At 42.3% G+C, this 15,323-nt stretch overlaps 1 protein-coding gene across 6 annotated transcripts in view; it reads left to right on the forward strand.

The window, feature by feature from the left end:
- Positions 1 to 15,323, forward strand: part of tenm3 (teneurin transmembrane protein 3) — a 398,597-nt gene that overhangs the window by 266,877 nt on the left and 116,397 nt on the right. The gene's annotated exons all lie outside the window — the stretch shown is intronic.

Raw genomic sequence — 15,323 nt, forward strand, 5'->3', positions numbered from 1 at the left:
GTGCCTCAGTAAACGTGAAATATGAATTAACTCGTCCACGCATTCCTGAGTTCCAGACGTTTTTCTCCCGGGAGGCCTGAAATCTTGTCATTCGAATTTCTCGAGCTTATCTATGTCACTAGCGAAGATCATCACCAACATAACAAACACATGTGCTCTTACAAGTGGATCTTCTACACGGAGGTAACCAATCAGAAGAAAGGGGAGCAGTCTTAGCCAAATATGGACAAAGCGGATACAAAAACTGCAGTGTTTCCCACAGGACTAGAATCTATTTGTGGTGGTGGGCACTCACCGGCTGGCCCGGTTAAGGGGGTCAGGTGGATCTCTTTTTGGCCGTTAATGTTTACGACCCAAAAAAGGAGATTGATTTGGATTTTAATAGAATACTGTAATTTTCTTTTAATGCTGCTCATGATAAAATACATTTAACAACAATAATTCATGTTGAGGCGGCACGGTGAACGACTGGTTAGCACGTCTGCCCCACAGTTCTGAGGAACCGGGTTCAAATCTGGACTCGCCTGTGTGGAGTTTGTATGTTCTCCCCGTGCCTGCGTAGGTTTTCTCCAGGTACTCCGGTTTCCTCCCACATCCCAAAAACATGCATGGTAGGTTAATTGAAAACTCTAAATTGCCCGTAGGTGTGAATGTGAGTGCGAATGGTTGTTTGTTCACATGTGCCCTCCGATTGGCTGGCGACCAGTTCAGGGTGTACCTCGCCTCTCGCCCGGAGATACTGTAGCTGGGATAGGCTTCAACACGCCCGCGACCCGAGTGAGGATAAGCGGTATGGAAGATGAATAAATGAATGAATTAATTCATGTTGAGTTTTAACAAACACCGAATAACATAAGAAATTCAATTATAAAAAAATATTACAATCGTTAAACTAACTAGAGGGTGGCACGGTGGACGACTGGTTAGCACATCCGGTTCTAAGGGCCCGGGTTCAAATCTGGCTTCCCCGTGTAGAGTTTGCATGTTCTCCTCTTGCCTGTGTGGGTTTTCTCCAGGTACTCCCACATCCCAAAAACATGCATGTTAGGTTAACTGAAGACTGCCCGTCGGTGTGACTGTGACTGCAAAATCGTTTTTACGTGCCCTGCGATTGGCTGGCGACCAGTTCAACCAGTTCAGGGTGTACCCCACCTCTCGCCCAAAGATAGCTGCGATAGGCTCCAGCATGCCTGCGACTCTAGCAACCCTAGTGAGGATAAGTGGTATGGAAAATGGATGGATGGAACGTAACTACAAAGCAATTAATGTAAACTGTAATGTCAAACACTTACCAAATAATTTCGCTAAAAATATAATGGCTTACTTAAACAAGAAATATGCTAGGTAAAAAATCTAAAGCAGTAACAAGTGTTACATTTTCTTGCAGAGATTGCACTCTTCACTAGAGCATTGAATTTTACATGGCTTTCTGAAAAGATATTGCAAAGCCTTTTCAAAATGTAAGTCCACAGGATGGTGTCCATTAACAAATATGTTGAAGCAGGTCGCCTTGTAAGCGATTGTGCAGGTCTGTTTCCACCTAAGGATTAATTGAAAAGATAATTAACAAAACTGCACACATAAAAGCAGGTTTGAAATATTGTTTTGCTCATTAAACTGTTGCTCTTTCCTTATTCATTTTTGAAAAGTGAGTGTGAGAGATGCTTGGTTGTTGTGGTGCTCTGTGGTGATATTTGGGCCGTTCCAAGTAGCCTTTTCTATAAACTGCATATCTTGATTCCTGCAATCCTCTGGAACCATTTTGTTGAATGTCTCAATGGGAATGAATGGGAAATTTTGGGGTGTAAAATGTGGAAATGTGACTAATATTTGAGTGAGAAAAATACAAGCACCCATCGTGTGAATTTTTGCAATATGTTGTAAGTTCGAATGGCGTGAATCGGATAAATAATGTGGTTAACGGACAAAAAACGGCGGAATAATAATAATAAGAAGAATGTGTGCTTTCAGCACTCACACAATAAAAAAATAATAATAATAATAAAGAATTTTGTGTGCTTTCAGCATTCACACAATAACTGAAGATATTATGCAGCTACTAAATTTACTGTGCTGCGTCACATACAGCAATGACTTCCTGCATTTTGAACCACTCTGTGTCAAATTCAGAGGTTGTAGTTAATTGTTCACTAATGCAGTCATAAAGACAAAGGAGAAAATGAATTAGGACCAGCCTTTTGTTTCGTGTCTCACCTGTGGCTTCTGAACTAGCAGACTGCATGTTGGCAGGATGAGGCTTTTTCGTGATTTGCTTGAAATATTTTTTAATAGTCATCTGTGTGAATGAGATGTCATTCATGTCAACTAACGAGCAGAATCGCTCTGTGCAATACGAACATAGTGAGAGTTACTACTGTCTATGCACGTGTTTAGCTTCTAGCTACGTTAACAGAGAGACAGCGTAATATAACGTTAATCCGACCTATTCAAACTTCTGGACTTACTTTGAGTTTCTTATGTGTGATAGTGTTACTTGTTAACCTTAATTCTTACCTTTGTTTGTTCGTGTCCCTCATGAGTCGCGCTGGCAGCTGGCAGCCCGTTTCATCTTGAACCTCTCTTGTGGCGGCCCACCGCAAATAAATGAATATGTGGGAAACCCTGAACTGGGTCAAACAGAAGTACAGTAGCTGTCAGAGGGGCCTTTTCTGGACACTCATATGACAAAAACCAAGGTGTTTTTTAAATGAAATTGACACTTTTATACTAAGTTTATGTTAGAGAATCACTCTATGGAGGTCTAAATAGCCAAAATACGGGACCTTTTAAACTAACCTTATTAAACATCCATTGAAATCCCAATTTGTAAAGCATACCTTTACAGACACACACACAAAAAGAGAATATTTAATCCAAAAAACATGTTTTTGTTTTTTTTCACAAAAACTGATCATTCTACATGTGCAAAAGTATACGTGAACCCCCAGCTGCATTGATTAAATCCAGCAGGTAAAAGACACAGTCTACACATTTGGGTGCTTATTAAATCATTTAAGCAGACCGGTGAAATAAGACATCGGAGAAAGGGTTTGGACTGCACTAATGAATAGAGAGATGAAAGCAAGCAAATCAACTGTGGTCCCATATACAGTAAATCAGCAAAACCAAGATCAGAGGAGATAGCCGAGGACATGAAGAAAGAGAGTATTGACAGCCCATCCATCTGGGGAGGGTTGTCAGACCATTCTCGAAAGATTCCAGCTCCATCCATCCATTGTATGACAAATAATTTTACAAATGGACAGTCTTCAACATGACAGACACTCTGCCAAAATTGGATTGCCATCAAAACTATCACCCAGAAACACCAAGGGCGGAAAAAATTGTTAAAAGGCTGACCCAGACATCACTTCTAGGGAGTTGCAGATCTCTCTGGTAGCATCTCGAATGAATGTGTATGCGTCTACTATTCTTTCTCGGGACAGACGGGTCAAAAATAGATCAATAATTATTTGATCACAATCAAAACCACCATGTTTGGAGAAAAGCCAGCACTGCATAAGAAGTAAAGAACCTCCTCCCACCTCTGGACCTGGATGACTCCATTATATCTCAAGAGCCATGAATTTCCAGGTGTATGAAGAAATTCTTGCCCAGAATTTCCTGCCGTCATTCAGGGAGTTTAAGCTGGGATGGAAATGGATTAAACAACAAGAAAATGAACCAAAGCATTCCACCAAAAGTACAAAGGAATTGCATGAGAGAAAGAGGATTCCTATTGTAAATTGGCACAGTCATAGTCTGGACCATAATCCAATTGAAATGTTGTGGCGAGACCTGAATAAATTGGTACATACCAGATGTCACACCAACTTCAGCTGGCTGAGCTTTGCAAGAACTAGTGGGTAGAAATCCCCATAAACATATGTGAGAGTTCTTCTCGTTGAAGTAATGGTTACAAAAGGAGGTGACACAAGCTACTAATAGAAACGATCACATACTTTTGCACATACAATTATCAGTTTTTGTAGGAAAAAAAAAACGTTTGTTGGATTAAATAATGAAACTATAACTATTTGTGTGTGTGTGTGTCTACTATTTGGAAGGCATGGTTTACAAATAGGGATTTGGATCTATGTTTAACAAGGTTAGTTTAATGTTTTGTTTTTTTACAAAAAGAGTGGCCATGTAAGGAGGGTTCACAAACTTTCAAGCAGCACTGTATAAAATTGTATACCAAACTGTGATCCTAACACGAATATAATTTCAAACTCAATTTACAACATTACCCTTAAAAATATAAATGCCTTACAGATTATTTAGATTTTGAAGAAAATGGACCGGCAGTGCAAGGATTCTGATGTGTATTTTGTCGGTTTGCAACTGGTTGAAATACCAATTACTACTTTCCCAATAGCTGTTTTATTAAATTATGACTCAGTGGTACAGAGATACAGTCGGCATCTCGGTTCACAAATGCCCCGTTCACGAACAAAAGGTTTTATAAACAACATTTTCAGACAAACATTGCTTCAGTTCACAAACTCCGCTTCAGTTTGCGCTTTCTCTTACAAGGTGCCATTCGCTCGTGCATCTCATACTATTACATTATTAAACACATACAGATACGTGTTCTTTTTTTTCTTCAAATTAATTAATTAATTAATCTATTTATGTATTTTTTTTCTCCAATGTAGCTCTTAGTATATTGTCTCTTCCAAGAAAGTGAAAAGTGGAAGTGACTGAGGTATTAGGAAGCCGTGGAAAGTGTAGCAAGTTTCGGTGGCGTCTGGTGAGCTCTCGCTAGCAGGGCTGCGCATGTGCCACAATGTATTGGTTTTATTAAACTGTTTCTTCTGAAGTGCTGTAAAGACGATGCTTTGCAGTAGAGGGGGACAGCTTTCCGTTCCCACAACCCCATAAATGCATTTGAATGAATAGATGGTTCTTGCAATAAATCACAGTTGTTTGAACATTCAGAAAAAGGGAGAGAAAAAAAATGCATCATACAACATATCCAAACCAGAACTCGACAAAAATCATTGACCGAAAATAGGAGTAGGCTAAAGAACGATGCTTGTTTTTTTACCTACAGCATTTCAGGATTTTATTATGGTCTTAATATCAAATGTATACCTGTAGTGCATTTGCATTTCATTTTTTGTGCTAGGCACACATTTTCCAAATTCAATGCAACCCATGCTGTATAAAATAGTGTTTTGTACAATTGGCTTTTAATTTGTTTCTCTGTCCAAACACTAGCACCTTGTTAGCGACTATGTATGTGTTCTTGTTCTTGTTCAACTTGAAATCCCACAACTGAAAAGGAAGAATTTCTAGATGTAATCAATTGGACATTCTAATATTTATTCTCAGTAGCCTGGGGTAGTCATGGTAAATGTTTTCCTTCCTCAGATAAGCTCGCTATTGCACAAACAACTGTTAACTTTCTGATCTAGTTGATGAAATCCTGGCCCTGCTGTTGTGTTCGTTTTTGCTCTAAGCTTTACCCTTCTGTCCCTCTTATGCCGTTATGTTCTGCTCTTCGCCTACGCCTGTGTGAATGAGTTTAAACTACCGTAATCGCACTAACAGTTGGATTTGCTGCTCAAGCTGTCAGTCACATGTTTTTAACAAAGCATTTGTCGGACTGTGTTGTTGTATTTTGGGATGTTCTCTTTTTATGACTTTTGGCTCACCATGCTGTGGCAGTATTCAATCATGTTAGCTGATTTTAAGTCTATAAACATGAATTTGACTTAAGTAGCTTTAGGTAGCTGATCATAAAATTAAGGGGAAAAATATGTTTTTCGGAATACATTGTTCTTTACATTAGTACTAGTAACAGTTTTTAGGACTTGATAGGGGTCCTACCTGTTTGATTATTATCCAGCAACCTGCTCTTTGTCTCAGCTACTTGTCTTGATATCCGAATCTTAATTAGGTTATTTCACTTTATAAACTTTTAATTTGACGTGTCGATTAATAGTTTTTAAGTTACTTCTTAGTATTTTCTTTAAAATGTTTTCATCAATCATTGTTTGTGCAAACTATACTGAACAACACGTTTGTTTTTGATTTTTCATGTACACACGAGGCCTATTTTCCTCAAATATTGTTTACAAATCTGTCTAAATCTGTTTGTGACAACTTCTCCTTTACCGTGATAATCCATCCACCTCACAGGTGTGGCCTATCAAGATGCTGATAAGACTGTTATTGTGCAGGTTTGCCTTAGACTGCCCACAATAAAAGGCCACTCTAAAGCCCGCCACACATCGAGTGATGCACAATGTGAGCAAACTAGTTTTCATGATTGGCCGACTGGTGTTGCGGTGATTCAAATTTTGAATCAGGAATTTGCCAAATTGGGCACGGTGGACGACTGGTTAGCACATCTGCCTCACAGGTCTGAGGACCAGGGTTCAAATCCGGCCTTGCCTGTGTGGAGTTTGCATGTTCTCCCCGTGCCTGTGTGGTTTTCTCCGGGTACTCCGGTTTTCTCCCACATCCCAAAAACATGCATGGTAGATTAAATGAAGACTCTGAATTGGCCGTAGTTGTGAATGTGAGTGTGAATGGTTGTTTGTTTATATGTGCCCTGCGATTGCCTGGCGACCGGTTCAGGGTGTTCCTGCTTCTCGCCCAAAGATAGGGATAGGCTCCAGCACGCCCATGACCCTAGTGAGGATAAGCGGTACGGAAAATGGATGGATGTTGCAACATTGCAGATACAATAGCCAATCAAAATGCACATAAGCGTTCACACACGCAAAAAATACATTTCTGCTGTGCCAAACCATACAAATACAGTATATACCAGGGGCCCATCAGGGGGTCCATCAGGGAAGTTTTAGTCATATTATATTTGCACATTTTAGTTCATTTACTGTATACATACAGACTATTATTTTGAAACTTATGCTTTTGTTTTGACACAATCACTATAGAACCAGAAGTGCTGTGAGTCGCATGACGTGACATTCACGAAGCCACCAATCCATATGCAGTAAGAGAGTGAGACTTTGTGTGAAGCAAAGCTTGTATATGTATCATATCATGTATTGTTTGTTCAGTAATTTTATGTGTGCAGTTCAAAATTAGTTTGCAAAGTTTATTGGGGCATGAGTTTGTTAAAGCCCGGATAAAAATGTCTGGGTTACGTCAGACAAAGAAATCATGCGAATGACTTGCTGTGGCGGCGACCCCTGACAGGGAAAAGATGAAAGTCACTTCTTGAGTGAGATGAGTAATTTTTAGAGATGTTACGAATTGTTTGTGCAGACTAATGCTAATCTCATATAGATTCATTGCTTGTGTTTTCAGCTTTTTATGGCAAGCTACTGGGTGACTATTAAATAAGCAGCTGATTTAAGTTTCTATTTTGCACTTACTGTGGATATCTATGTCCTTAATAGATGTGGCTAATACATTTATTTTGTCTTAATTTTTTTAGTTTCACTCCATCAATCTACCTGAATACATTTACAAGGCAGGGGGATAACTGCATTTTCATTATGAAAAGTTTCCACTTTAGTTTGTATGGTGTGATGAGTCATTTGAGCCTTTCAGGGTTTGCAGATGAATGCGGAAATCTATGTTTATATATATATATATATATATATATATATATATATATATTTAAAATTATTTCTAAATTAGTTGTTTTATATAAGGTACATACAGTTTATAAATCTAATACGATTTATAAATTGTAAATTATTCATTCATAATATTGTTGAAACTGCACACATTTTTATGACTTTTGAGTTTGGTCATATGATTTCAAACAAAATGTGCAACGAGATAATAAGCTACAGATGTACTGGTCCGGCCCACTTGAGATCAAATTGAGGTGAATGTGGCCCACGAAGTAAACTGAGTTTGACACCTGGTGTATACAGTACAGTGAACCCCTGGATACTCGCTGTTCGATACCCGCAAATTCACCAATTCCCAGAATCTTTTTCCCCATTTTTTTTTTCAATCTAAAACTTTTTGTTTGTTTGTTTTCCTTTTTATTTTCAGTTTTTTTATGGGGGCGCCAACCCTGAAAACACTTAATGGAAGTGTATCCTTACCTATTCAATAATCTTTTGTGGTTTAAAAATATAGATATATATTTTTTTAATTTTAATTTTTTTCAATGCAACAATTATGGGCGTCAATTATCTGCAGATGTTCGCTTTTTGCGGTCCGGCCCAGTCCCTATCCACTATAAACATACATTGTGTTTTACAATAATACTTAACTATATTTATAATTTCATAACTACCCATGAATGAAATACTGAAGCGTGCAATCTGTCACGAAATTGCATGCGAGCCATGTAAATAGTGCAATGTGTACAATTAGTGAATGGGGGCGAAGCAGCCTCTCAAAATATCCATATTTTATCTTTATTGGAGGTCCCCTCTTTGTAGCAACCCGCTTCTTCCTTAACCGTCACGCTATGATTTTATGGTTTAATAAAAGTCATACAGTATAGTATGTACAATATTTGGAGCCTCGACAACTGTCATTTTTTTCCGATGATCCATTCCAGTCAGGTTTGGTCAGGTCGCACCATGTGCAGCAAGCCTAAAATGTGCAATTTTATCACACAGCCACAGATGTAGCAGGTTTTAAGCGGACAATTGGCATGCTGACTGTTAGGAATGTCCACCAGGGTTGTTACCCGTGAACTGAATGTTCTGTTCTCTAGCATTTGCCGTCTCGAAAGAAGTTTCAGAGAAATTGGCATTACATTCAACCAGCCTTACAACCGCAGACCACATATGTTCAAACCAGCCCAGGACCTCCAGCATATTTACCTTCAAGATCATCTGAGACTAGCCACCCAGACAGCAAAATTTGGCTTGCTTAACCAAATAATTCCTGCGTAAACTGTCAGAAACCGTCTCAGGGAAGCTCATCTGGATGCTCCTTGTCCTCTTCGAGGTCTTCACTAGGTCTGCACGATATTAAATAAAATTACATTGCGATTTTCTTTCACCCTGCGATATATAATGCGATGTTAAAAAAAAAATACAGGATAACATACACGTAATATGTGAAAACCAGCACATATGTATCTTTTTCCTTCTCTAGAACAACTATGCTCAGTAAAGCACAAACGTATGAAGTCTATCTGTATTTAAATGTAATGTCGTATTGAGCAATAGTCCAGCCAGGCATGAAGTTAAAAAAAAATATTTTCATGCCGTTATATTGTAGTCATTAGCACATTCCTAACGCTATTCATTTGTTTTTAATGAATGTATGATTTTACACCTATGTTTTAACATATGTATTAGTATTTCTATATTTGAGTGCATTAGTTTAAGCAAAACATGTGTACACCTGGCGTTTGTCCCTTCAATAATGCCGTGGCTCTTCCCCCTCACCCAAGTGTAATGTGTTGTGTCACATTTTGAAGAGAGATACAGTAAATGCAGGTTTGTTATTCTTTTCAGTGTCCTCAATAATAGTTATCATACAAAAGAATAAGTATAAAACACCCTGGGCTGCTCCATGTGTGTTGTTTGATGAGTTATATTTTACCGTAACATCAGTGCTTATTGCCATGTCCAACCAGGTACCTCTGATTCAGATTACTTTGTTAGTCCCAAGAAGGGCAATTCAGTTTAACAATCAACATGTCCATTGTACAACAGTAACAACAACAGGAAAGAGATATATGTACATAAACATACTCATACTGGTATGTATACATCCCTGGTCTGTATACATCCCTATACGTACATATACATACACACAAACACAGTATTACCTCATGGCATTACAACAACCACAACCAGTGACCGTACAGCCGAACGACATGCAGACTGAATGACTGCTATCAATTTATTTCCTATTTTGTGCGTTTAGCAACCTTATTGCAGAATGGATAAAAGCCTTAGCGTAGCGGTTTGTGTTCCGCAACGGCACATAATACTGCCGACCTGGGGGCATTATGGAAAATAACAATAATAATAATAATCACCGCCAAGCACATGATTGGGTTGGGTTAGAATTGTCTTTGCTTTCTGGACCACCTGTGTTGTCCAAAGGGAGCAGAGGTCCTTAAGATGGAGTCCAATAATTTTGGAGCACATTTTAATGATGCCATTCAGACATTTCTTTGTCTTTCATAGAAAGACAGCCAAACCAGCAGATAAAAGAATAGGTTAAGAGACTCTCAATACAACTTTGATAAAAGGTACATAAAATATTTTTGTCTATGCCAAAGGAGTTGAGTTTTCTCAGCAACTAAATTCTCTGGTTAGCTCTCTTGACTCTGTTGGTCACTTATTACTATTACAATTGATTGACTGCATTTCAATACACCAAAATTGAGCAGGACCCTGTGATGTGACTATTGTGCACACATACATTGCGATTTTGAAGCTCAAACGACATATTGTGCAGCGCTAGTTTTGGCCTGCTTGCAGTTCGGGGTTGTAACTGATTTGAGTGGGCAAATGCCCACATATTATGGTGTCTCGCACTCTGGAGAGGTGTTCGCTTCACAATTAAATCCTGGTGTTCACTGTGTAGGGCAGATGGCAGATGACATGTATTGCATCATGTGGGTTAGCGCTTTGCTAATGTCAACATTGTGGACATTAGCTAATGTTGCCGTTCGTGGCAGTGGGGTTATGGTATGGGCAGGTATGTTATGGACAACGAACACAGGTGAATTTTATTGATGCCATTTGATGACATCCTGAGGCTGCTTGTGTCATTTATGCAAGACCATCACCTTGTGTTGCAGCATGATAATGCGTGGCCCCACATTAGAAGAATCTGTACACAATTCCTGGAAGTTGAACACATCCCAGTTCTTGCATGGCCAGGATACTCATCGGACACGGCACCCATTGAGCATGTATGGGAGGCTTTGGATCACCGTATACAATAGCGTGTTCTAGTTATGGATAATGCCAACAATTTGGCACAGCCATTAAAGAGGAGTGAAGCAACATTCTCCCAATCAACACCCTTGATTGACAAAGGAGAAGTCCTGCCCTGCGTAAGGAAAATGGTTGTCACACCACATACCGACTAGTTTTCTGCCCCCTGCAGCCCCAATGCAGTAAAACTGCACATTTTAGAGTGCCCTTTAATTGTGGGCAGTCTATGGCACACTTGTGCAACAATCACGCTGTCAAATCAGCATCTACACCTGTGAAGTGGATGGATTATTTTCACAAAGTAGCGGTGCCCATAGGCCTTTTATGTCAATACTGTAGAAACAATTTTGTCTTTGAGTTGAGCTCATGAAAATGGGAGCAAAAACAAAAGTGTTATGCTGTTATATTTTTGGGGTGTATGAATGCCTTTATCAGGCACAGTGGGAAGTTTTCTTCTTTCTCTGTGAGTTTTTCTTTCATTGCACTCCCATGGTCCGAGCTCTTCCCTTCTGTCTTGTTTTGACTATTTATCTGTTTATTGCAGAGTGTATTTCACTGCTTTTGTTCAATTTATGTTTTTCCCTAATTTTCCTCCCTCTCTTCCTCGTGCCCTCTCCTTTTCTCAGGATATAAAGGTAATCTATTAATGTCAAAGGTTTATTTACAAAGCTTCACTGTCCCAAAACACAAACATTTCAAACATTATGTTTTGTTTGTATGTCTCTGTCTAATTTTTCTCTTCCATGTAATTGTATTTGTTTCAAAAAAATTTTCACTGTGATTAGTATTCTACATGTTATATGCATTTCTTTATTTTTGTTATTTTCTTAAAATTTTAGTTGTCGAATGCTTATGGTTATTTTCATGGTTCAGAATAGGGCTTTCTATTGTCGATATTCACACACACAACACAGTCGAAAATGTGACCCGTTGTTGTCTTGCATTCAGGAACCTGATGTATAATTGTTTTTGTTGATTTAGCCACTTGCTGTCCCTCTGTCTTCTGATTATCTTCACGCTGACCTGTCCTGTGCCTCCACCCCTCATTTTGTGTCTTCAGCAAGGCTTTGCTTGGTTTTTAAAGTTGTTGTTTTCAAAATGAGTCTTTCTTTCTTGTCTGTGGTAATGGAATGCGTCACAAGGGCATCAAATAGAGTCTTTATAGGCATGCAGTCCCAACCACCTGACCATCCTTAGATTTTATGTGGCTATCTCTGCCATTTGTGTTTTCACATGGATTCGAGCCTGTGATTTGTACCCCCACTGGCTAAAATTGTAGGTCTAGGAAACAGTGCTGATGAAAAAAATGAACTTCCATTTGAAGAAAGGTTAATTGCTCATCTGGTTGCTAGGTATATAATTTTGTTTTGATTTGGGAAATTTGTTTTGCTCTATAACATCCTTAATTTTTTTTTTTTGTAAATTTGTGTATTTCTCAGTACCTCATTCTCTATCGCCATATTCAATTAAATATCTTTGGTTTAAAAAATGGTTCTATGCATATAAATATTGTACAGTGCCGTGAACTCCTCCTTGAGCTGTTACCTTATCTTGGTGGAGGGGTTTGTGTGTCCCAATGAACCTCGGAGCTAAGTTGTCTGGGGCTTTACGCCCCTGGCAGGGTCATCCATGGCAAACAGGTCCTAGGTGAGGGACCAGACAAAGTACAACTCCAAAAACTTTTATGAAGATGAAAAGTTCAGGAAGTTTTCCCTTGCCTGGACGCGGGTCACTGGGGCCGCCCTCTGGAGCCAGGCCTGCAGGTGGGGCTCGAAGGCGAGCGGGGCCTGGCCGGGCACAGCCCGCAAGGGTAACGTGAGTCCCTCTTCCAATGGGCTCACCACCTATGGGAGTGGCCATAGAGGTCAGGTGCAGTGTGAGCTGGGCGGTGGTCGAAGGCAGGGACCTTGGCGATCCGATCTCCGGCTACAGAAGCTGGCTTTAGGGACGTGGAATGTCACCTTTCTGGCAGGGAAGGAGCCCGAGCTGGTGTGCGAGGTCAAGAAGTTCCGACTAGATCTAGTCGGGCTCGCCTCCACACACACCTTGGTCTCTGGTACCAGTCCTCTTGAGAGGAGTTGGACTCTCTTCCACTCTGGAGTTGCCCACGGTGAGAGGCGCCAAGGCTTGGTGCCTGTACATTGGGTTTCACCCCGGTGGACGAGAGGGTAGCCTCCCTCTGCCTTCGGGTCGGGGGACGGGTCCTGACTGTTGTTTGTGCCCACCCTTTTTGGAGTCCTTCGAGGGGCTGCTGGAGAGCGCGTTCTGCTGGGGGACTTCAATGCTCACGTGAGCAATGACAGTGAGACCTGGAAGGGCGTGATTGGGAGGAACGGCCCCCACGATCAGAACCCGAGTGGTGTTCTGTTATTTGAATTCTGTGCTCACCACGGATTGTCCATAACGAACACCTTGTTCAAGCATAACGGTGTCCACACGTGCACTTGGCACCAGGACACCTGAGGTCGCAGTTCGATGATCGACTTTGTGGTCGTGTCATCGGACTTGCGGCCGCATGTCTTCGACACTCGGGGGAAGAGAGGGGCGGAGCTGTCAACTGATCACCACTTGGTGGTGAGTTGGCTCCAATATTGGGGGAAGATGCCGGTTCGACCTGGCAGGCCCAAACGTATTGTGAGGGTCTGCTGGGAACGTCTGGTGGAATCCCCTGTCAGAAGGAGTTTCAACTCCCACCTCTGACAGATCTTTGCTCACATTCCGGGGGAGACGGGGGACATCGAATCCGAGCGGACCAGGTTCCGCGCCTCCATTGCTGAGGCGGCCGACCGGAGCTGTGGCCGTAAGGTGATCGGCACCTGTCGTGGCGGCAACGGTCGGATGCTGTCAAACTGAAGGAGTCCTATGGGGCTTTTTTGGCCTGTGGGACTCCTGAGGCAGCTGATGGGTACCGGCTGGTCAAGCGGAATGCAGCTTTGGTGGTTGCTTAAGCAAAATCATGGGAGGAGTTCGATGAGGCCATGGAAAAAGACTTACGGACGGCTTTGAGGAAATTCTGGTCCACCATCCGGCATCCCAGGAGGTGAAAGCAGTGCACCATCAACACTGTGTATAGTGGGGATGGGGTGCTGCTGACCTTGACTCGGGACGTTGAGAGTCAGTGGGGAGAATACTTCGAAGAGGTCTTCAATTCCACTGAGACACCTTCCCATAAGGAAGCAGAGTCTGGGGTCTCCGGGGCGGGTTCTCCCATCTCTGGGGTTGAGGTCACCGTGGTAGTTAAAAAGATCCTCGGTGGCAAGGCCCCGGGGGTGGAGGAGATTCGCCCGAAGTTCCTAAAGGCTCTGGATGTTGTGGGGCTGTCCTGGTTGACACTCCTCTGCAACATCGGAGACAGTGCCTCTGGATTGGCAGTCTGGGGTGGTGATCCCCCTTTTTAAGAAGGGGACCGTGGGTGTGTTCCAACTACAGGGGGATCACACTCCTCAGCCTCCCTGGTAAGGTTTATTCAGGGGTGCTGGAGAGGAGGGTACATCGGGAAGTCGAATCTCATATTCAGGAGGAGCAGTGTGGTTTTCGTCCTGGCCGTGGAACAGTGGACCAGCTCTACAGCCTCAGCAGTGTCCTCGAGGGTGCATGGGATTTTGCCCAACATATGTTTTGTGGACTTGGAGAAGGCGTTCGACCGTGTCCCTCGTGGAGTCCTGTGGGGGGTGCTTCGGGAGTATGGGGTACCGAACCCCCTGATACGGGCTGTTCGGTCCCTGTACGACCGGTGTCAGAGTTTGGTCCGCATTGCCGGCAGTGCGTCGGACTCGTTTCCAGGGAGGGTTGGACTACGCCAAGGCTGCCCTTTGTCACCGATTCTGTTCATAACTTTTATGGACAGAATTTCTCGGCACAGCCGAGGCGTAGAGGTGGTCCGGTATGGTGGCCTCGGTATTGCATCTCTGCTTTTTGCAGTGTGAAGTGGCTGGGATGAGAATCACCAAATCTGAGACCATGGTCCTCAGTCGGAAAAGGGTGGCGTGCCCACCAATCCTGCCCCAAGTGGAGGAGTTCGGGTATCTTGGGGTCTTGTTCACGAGTGAGGGAAGAATGGAACGAGAGATCGACAGGCGGTTCGGTGCAGCGTCTGCAGTGATGTGGACTTTGTATCGGTCCGTTGTGGTAAAGAAGGAGCTAAGCCGAAAGGCGAAGCTCTCAATTTACCGGTCGATCTACGTTCCTACCCTCACCTAAGGTCACGTGCTGTGGCTCTCCCTTAGAGATAGGGTGATCCGGGAGGATCTCAGAGTAGAGCCGCTGCTCCTCCACATTGAGAGGAGCCATATGAGGTGGCTGGGGCTTCTGATTCGGTTGCCTCCCGGACACCTTCCTGGTGAGGTGTACCGGGCACGTCCCACCGGGAGGAGACCCCGGGGGTGACCCAAACACGCTGGAGAGACTATGTCTCTCAGCTGGCCTGTGAACGCCTCGGGATCCCCCTGGAAGAGCTGGATGAAGTGG

The sequence above is a fragment of the Phyllopteryx taeniolatus genome, chromosome 4, assembly GCF_024500385.1.
Source record: "Phyllopteryx taeniolatus isolate TA_2022b chromosome 4, UOR_Ptae_1.2, whole genome shotgun sequence".
Lineage (NCBI taxonomy): Eukaryota > Metazoa > Chordata > Actinopteri > Syngnathiformes > Syngnathidae > Phyllopteryx > Phyllopteryx taeniolatus.